The following is an 8,464-nucleotide window of genomic DNA, read 5'->3' as shown; positions in this document are numbered from 1 at the left end:
TAAAATTTCATTACTTTATTTAAATAAAATATTTGAAATAAAAAAGATTCAATTATTCTGTCCAAATAGTGTATTTTAAAATAATAATAAATAAATAGTATAACTTTTCTATCCAAATACACTTAAAAGTAATCATTTCAATAATTAATTAAAAATTATTATATCTTAAAAACTTAAATAATTGTGTTCCAGTTTTATAGAAATATGAACTAACTAACTTAAATCAATATATAAATTTTGAATACTAACCTACGAATAGAGTGTTTCAATGAAAATTTTTAAATGGAAGGTTTGTAGGAATATTTTCAAAGAAAATGTTGTTAGAAATTAGTTCCTTTCTATCCTATCAAACGCTTCTTTTATATTATATATTTATTTTTAATTTAATATTAAATTTAAACTTTTATATTTATTTTATATAATAAAAAATTTATTAATATTTATTAAATTAAAAAATTATATAAAATATTTTTAATTAATTATTTAAATAATTTAATAATACTTGTAAAGTGTCAAATTATTTTATTAACTTAAATATTAAAGTGATTTTGCAGATATCCCATGATTCCTTGATCAATATTCAAGAAGAGCAACATAGTCACTCAAAAACTAAATGCTCAATTAAGTCTAATATAAATGCTTATCCCTAATTTGCTTGAAATTTTGAGGAACTTGAGTTCATTTGTACGGCGTGTCATATCATGTTTGGTCAGAAGCATTCTTTTGGAAGATGGTGTCATCGTTGGGAGATCTTGTTGTACATGGATGATGATACGACTTTCCAAAGATGTATGAATTTTGCAAGAGTTTGCCTACGGACACAAACACATGTGCTGATTAATGAAGATCTAAGGATTCATGTTAATGATCTTGTATTCTCAGTCTGAATGGTCGAAGAACATGGGAGAGAATTCTTTCAAGGAGGGTGGTGGAATCATGATTCAAATATTTCATTGTCAGAGAGTTATGACAATACTTCATTGAATTTGGATGCTTTGGAGGATGAAAGTTCAGATGATAGTAAGAAGGACCATGATCTAATGGCAGGAAGCGCAGTAAAAAAAAATAGTAAAAAAAACTTGTGTGGAGAACAAGGAGGAGGAGGAATAGGGGGTGGATTATCGGAGACAAAATTTACGTGATTCCATACCAGAAATGCACAATATTAGGAGGAGTTTGAAAGTACAAAATCAAATTTCATGGAGAATGTAGTAGATGTTGTGTGATTGGGTGAGAATGCATTTAAAAAGGAGGTTGATTAAGGTGAGCCTTTGTTGGTCAAAATCTATGAGGAAGAGAATTGGTGGGACATGGGAGTTCATGATGGATTATAGTAACTGAATTTTATTGATAAGAGACCAATAAGAGGCAAGGATGCAGTACAAAAAATTTTATTGGCGAATTTAATGGCCTAATTATTGGGCCTTCTCATGGTTTAGACAAGGCTAATCAAATATTAAGCCAAGGACTAGATTTCCTTCAATCCAATGTTACTGTTAAGGCGGTAATGCAAGAAAGAATTAATGTTAGGAGTGCATTTTGTAAGGCAAGGAGGAAGAAGCACGGGTCAAATGTTTGGGATATGTTGCAACATCAGCGTCAAAATGAGTTTATTTCTATTTCTCAGTTGTGGTCTGTTTCTAGTAAGGAGGATAGAGAATTGGCAAAAATAAATATTACAAATTGGAGAATATGTGAGTTTGGTGGTCAATGAGAATTCTACGGAGGTGCTCAATAAATTAGTTGAGATAGAGGCAAGGGATAGGCAAGAGGTGGGTGTCATTGGTCATCAATGAAAGTTCTAACATTTAATATTTGGGTTTGGCGAGTCGTTTGAAGGAGAAAATTAGAGAAATTATTAGAAAATAAGGTATTGATATCTTAACACTTCAAGAAACTAACCTTAAGGCTTGTTCAAGAGAGCTATGTGGACAAGTATGGAATGATAATGACTTTGAGTGGTGTGACTGGCTGACGGTTGGAAGTAATGACAATTTACTTACTATTTAGAATTCAACAAAAGGTAAGCTAATTTTCACCTTTTGTGGATTGGGTTTTGTCGGTGTGTGCCCAAAGTGGAGACTAAACAAGAAGCAAGTGAGAATCATAAATGTTTATTCTCCATGTCGATTGAGCAACAAAAGAAGGTTGTGGGGGAACTTGTGTATGTCTAGATGTGGATTAGGAAAGGAGTTATGGCATATTTTGGGTGATTTTAATGCAATACGAGGTTATGAGAAAAGAAAAAGAGGGAGAGGTTTAGTGGATGTTAATGATATGATGAAATTTAATCAATTTATTGTCGATATGCAATTGGTTGACCTGCCGCTTGTGGGAAGGAAATTACTTGGATGCGTTGGAAACAACGAGGTAATGAGCAGAATAGATAGAGTGATGGTTTCGGAGGATTGGTGTGACGTGTAGAGAAATGCAGTAGTTTAAGTTTTACCGAGAGACTTATCTAATCATTGTCCTTTGTTGTCAATACACAGGGTAGATGACTAGGAACCAAAGCCTTTTAAGTTCAACAATTACTGGACGGAGCATGTCAGTGTGCGCAAGGTGGTTAATAAGGCATGAAATGACAATGTTAGTAAGTCATGGGCAGCAAAAAGCATTAAGAGAAGGATGACTAATGGCAAAATTGCTCTTAAGTGATAAAATCAAAAAGTGTTTGGAGATGTGGATAAGAAAATTGGTGACATGACATTAGAGCTTGCAGAGTTGGATGCAAAAAATGAAACTCAAGACTTGGTAGGTGAGGAGACAATTCGACAAAAAGACTTGGTTGAGGGTATTTGACGAGTCAAAAGACATAGGGATATTCTTTTAGCATAAAAGGCAAGGAAGAAGTGTCTGTTGAAGGTGATATGAATTCCAAATACTTCTATGTTTATATTAAAGGAAGACGGCGATGTAATCAGGTATTAGCACTAGAAGTGGGGGTTAGGTGGCTTAAGGATGTAAATGATGTAAAACCTTATATTCTAATTTTTCTTTTTTGTGATCACTTTGCCGCTCGTGAATGGAATAGACCAATAATCGACAACATTAATATGTCATGCATATATGGAAAACATAGGGAGGAATTAGAGAAGGCCTTTACTATAGAAGAAGTGTTAAGTATGATTAGGGAGTATGAGAGAGATAAGAGCCTGGGTCCTAACGGATTCAATTTCATGTTTGTAAAATTGTTTTGGGACTTAATGAGGGGTGAGGCAATGTAGATGCTTATGGAATTTCATATGAATGCCACAATTCCCAAAGGATTGCTTTCTTATTTTGTAGCACTCATTCCAAAGATAAAGAATCCCCAAGAAGTAAGCGAGTATACACCTATTTCTTTATTGGGTGTCTTTATAAAATTATTTCAAAAGTGCTTGCAAATATAATATGGGGTGTGCTAATACGCATAATAAATGAGCAACAATCGACATTCATACCAAGAAGAAATACGTTAGATAGTGTGATAGATTATGTTAAGAAAAGGAAAAAAAATATTTTGTGTTAAAAGTAGATTATGAGAAAGTATACGATTTAGCGGATTGAAAATATATACTATATATGTTACGAAAGTTTGGCTTTGGGAAAAAAGTGGGTAAGGTGGATGGAGGCTTGTGTTTGTGGTAGCCATTTATCGTTCCTTATTAATAGGAGCCCAACAGAAGAAGTAACAATTGGTAAAGGTCCCAAACAAGACGATCCTTTATCTCTTTTCTTATTTTTACTAGCAGCGAAAGGTCTGGGGGATTGATGAGAAGTGTTGTCTCATAGAGTCTTTTTTTCGGGGTAAAAGTTAGTGATGGATCCAAAATTTCATTGTTATGATTTGCAAATGATACTTTGATTATAGGCGAAACTACTAAGCAGAATTTGTGAACGGTAAAGACTATTTTAAGAAGCTTTGAGCTTATATCTGGGCTTAAAATTAATTTTCACAAGAGTTGTATTGTGGGGATAATTGTGACAGGTGATATTCTAGACACAACATCTTGATTTCTAAATTGTAAGGTGGGATCATTGCCTTTTCAATATTTAGGCATCTATATTAGAGATAAACCAAGAAGAAAAAGTGATTGGCAAAAGTTTATTAAGGTGCTTAATCGCAAACTAGCATCTTGGAAGCACAAATACATTTCTATTGGGGGTAGAGTAACATTTTTTAATGTTGTTTTAAATAGTTTTTGTCGCAACCAAGGTCACGACGGGATGACGACCAGGTAAAGAAAAGGAAATATATAGAAACAGTTGTAATCAGTTTAAAAAAACTGATGATAGGGAGTCGCCACCAAAGTTTATTAAAGAAAACGTGGGAGAATGGATAATTTATAAAATATTTTTTTGTTGTATTTTTTGTATAAAAGAGATGTATTTTAAAAAATTTTATCTTGAAATTTTATTTATTTACTTTTTTTTAAATAAACATTACAATCTCATTTTTTTAAAAAAATAATTTAGAACTGAAAAAAATTTTAAAAAATTTTGGACTTAATAAGTCAGGTTCTCACTCCTATGTATCCTCCGTGTGCAACGGAGGAAGCAAAGCCACGTAGTTCTCTTTTTTTTAAAATCAAGTTTAGATAAGTTTTGAAGATTTTTATTTTTATTTTTATTGGAAAACTTGATTTTTGCTTTTTATTATTTTTTAAAATAAATTCACTCCTGCAACGTTGAAGGTGGATCCACCACTTTATCAAAATCGCTTGGCCGTTGCATGGATTTAAAAGATCTATTTTTTTTAGATAACAAAAAATTAATGTGCCTATTAATATGAGATTTTTGCATGCAAAAAAGGAACAAATGAGAAACATATAGAATAAATAAATAAACAAATAGAAGAGCAAACAAAAATGATAAGGAAATAACTCTTATTTGATTTAGGAATTAAGTTTTTTAAATATAATTTGTAAAATTGTTAAGGTTAAAAAATTTGTTTTTTTAGAGCTTGCAAAAAATCGAATGATTTTGAGGTTAGAAGGAAAAAAAATTATTTTTAGGGCTTGCAAAAAACATTTAGAGTTGGAAAAAATTAATTTATTTTTAGAGTTTGTAAAAAAAGGAATACTTAGGATTAGAAAAAAAAAAATTATGTTTGAGGGTTTGCAAAAAAAGGGGAATATTTAGGGTTAGAAGAAAAGAAAATTTCATGGATTTGGATTTTATTTTTAGGGTTTGACAAAGGGAGAAGAAATTTAGGGTTAGAAAAATTATTAGAATTTATGAAATAAAAAGTAAAAAAAAAATTATTGAATTTTCCTTATTTATATATTTATTACAGTTGCAAAAAGTGTTAGATCATGAAGAAGAAGATAAAAATGTACAAAATAAATAAACAAAGAATATAATGCAAACAAATAAGTAAGAACAAGAACTCTTACTAGATAAAGGAAGGATGAGAGACCAATAAAGAAAGAGAATCTTGATGAAAGTTTTTTTGGTTACCCTCTCACGGTTGGATCTCTCTTTCAATTTATTCTTTATAATCGACATCGAGATATGATTTAGGATTCTTGGTGTTGTCAGATAGCTTTCTCTGATTCCCTCTCTCCTTTTACCCCCAGACTCTCTCTGAAATTCTCTCTCAAAGAGGTTTCAATTCTCTATTTTTTTCCTCTTTTAAAGAAGTCTCGATTCTCTCTTTTTTGTTTTTGTATTCAAAAGTCTCTTTCTTTGAGAACCTAAGCTTCATATTTATAGGCATTTTCTGAAATCTTAGATCCCATTTAATATACAATTATTTATTTATTTATTTTTATTTTTATAAAGGCTCTAACATCCCATAACCACTTCTTATTTCTTGATGACCAATAATCTACTCTCCTAAAAATCTACAAACTATTTTGACCATTTCTAAATATGATTTTAAATTTAAAAATTGAATATTTGAATTTTGACTTTTAAATTAGTTTTTATCTATTTTCTTAACCTTCTACAAAATTAAATCATTATATTTAATTTTTAATTTTGAAAGTTATTTTTAAGAAGGACTAGATAAAATTGGGTATTCATAATTTTTCAGTACATTATTTATCTTTTTGGAAAATGCCACTGGGTGTAATTAAGGAGGTGCTGAAGATTCAACGTTGGTTTCTTTGGAATGACGTAAAGGAATTATTAAAAATATCTTGGGTTAAATGGGAAAGGGTATGCATGCCAAAGAATGAGGGCGATCTAGGAGTTAGAAATGTGGAATGATTTAATTGCAGCTTGTTAGGTAAATGGGTTTGAAGATGTTTAAGGTCTCCAAACTCATTATGTTTTGATGTGTTATAGGTGTGATATGGCTCATGTGCTGATATATTAATTCTTTGGAGGTAGTTCATTATGGTATGGGTCTATAAGCAAGCTAATGGATGAATAGATTCTAATGTCACACTAATGTCACATGAGTACTTGACAATAGTTGTTCCTTTAGTTTTTGGAAGGATAAGTGGGCGAGAAATATTGTATTGGCAAATTTATACCCAAGACTATTTTTAGCAACAACTAATAAAAAGGCGCGAGTGATGTATAACAAATAATTTGAGATGGATCAATGGGTGTAAAAAATTCCTTGGAGAATGCAATTGTTTTCATAGGAGAAGAATTTACAATAGCAGTTGTGGAAAACTGTGAAGGGTAAGAGGCTGAAAGAAAATGTGAATGACATGTTATGGAAGTGTGATGGTGACAAAAAATATAGTGTGCAATCCGCTTATCACTACATTCATCATTTCTTTACTACAAGTAGTGGTTTGGAGCTAGTGGTATTCGTTTGGCATCTACTGCTTAATGTAATCCCGGTGTAGAAGAACTTGACTAAACGTGAATTGACAATTCCCTCAGAAGCTTGTGAGTTGTGCGATACTGAAGATGAGGACATATTGCATCTTTTTTTGCATTGCGGTGTCTCCTTGAAACTGTGTTACATGATGTTTGAATGGTTTGGTGTCAGTTTATACTTACCTAAAAATTTGCACAAGACGTTACTAAGTGTTCCTGATATGGATACAATTGTTCACTTTTCTACTTCCAAGGTCTCTAGCTCTACCTTTTCCTGTCTTCACGTCCAGCTAGGGTATTCTTGATAAAGTTCTAAGTCTTCTTCTATCCAGGATAAGAGCGGGTACCTGCAATGACACTCTGACGATCAAGTAAGTATTCGGTATAGAACAATAAATGTTATTTAATACTCTTTTTTATCCTCCTTTTACCTATCCCCCTTATTTTTCTTTTATAGATAATATATTGGGCTGATGAGTCTGGTGGACTTGATAGGTCAACCCTAGATTAACTATATGATAATTCAAATAATTAATTCTTTCATTATTGCTTACTTAATTTAATCATAATAATTTATTTTAAATTGACCGAAGGGGTGGTTGATACCTTTTGTCCTAGGATGAGGCTGCAAGGGTTGTTGGCACCCTTCATCCCAGGGTGAGACAGAAGGGGTAGTTGATACCCTTCGTTCTAGAATGAGGCAGAAGGGATGGTTGGCACCCTTCGTCCAAGGATGAGGTCAAAAGGGTTGTTGGCACCCTTCGTCTTAGGGTGAGGCCGAAGGGGTGATTGATACCCTTCGTCCTAGAATGAGGCAGAAGGAATGGTTGGCACCCTTCGTCCAAGGGTCAGGGGGTATTCAGCTCTTTTCAACTTTAGGAGTGACTAAATATGGCTTTATCTGCTACACTAAGCATATGTAGAATCCAATGTGGAAAAAAAAAATAGAGGGGAGTTGTAATGGCATGATTTGTAATAGTATAGACAATTTGGCTTTAGCAAAATAATATTCTGTGTTAAATGTTAGTGAAATGTTTGATTCTATTAAGTATCGTTCTTGGAAGTAACTTGTACTAGAACCTTTAGAAAGATTGATTGTATATGTGAATTGGATTAATAATTTCTTAACATGTATTGTTAATTTTCTTTAGAGTTGTAACGAGTTAGAATACCCCTTCTATTCTAAATTTATTCTTAATAAAATAATGTTTAAAAAAAATTAAATGCTCAAAATTAATTTTAAATAAGAACATATTTTATTAATATTATGTTATAAAAGAAAAATATAATAATAATATATGAATTTCTATTGATTTAATGAAATAATATTATGCTATAAAAAAATGTAATAATAATATATGAATTTTATTGATTTAAATTTAATTAAGATATTTAAAATGAAATTTGTTTTTATTATCTTATTTCTATAAAACAGAACACCACCCATGTTGTACCGATACATATTTATTATTTTTTAAGCTTACATTTCTTATACATCTTTATTGTTAGATTTAATTTATGAATAATAAATTTTAAACAATAACATTTTAAAAATTTGTAAAACAAATTATTTTTAGTGATTTTTTATTAGAGAAATAATTTTATCTTTCATCATTTCAATTGATTTTACAAGCATTAAACATTCTTTATTTAATATTAATTAAATTTTGAGTTTTTTTATGATTGCTTTAACTTAAAAAAT

The sequence above is a fragment of the Abrus precatorius genome, unplaced genomic scaffold (assembly GCF_003935025.1).
Source record: "Abrus precatorius isolate BTA unplaced genomic scaffold, Abrus_2018 Scaffold8, whole genome shotgun sequence".
Lineage (NCBI taxonomy): Eukaryota > Viridiplantae > Streptophyta > Magnoliopsida > Fabales > Fabaceae > Abrus > Abrus precatorius.
Note: the sequence above shows the minus strand (reverse complement) of the source record.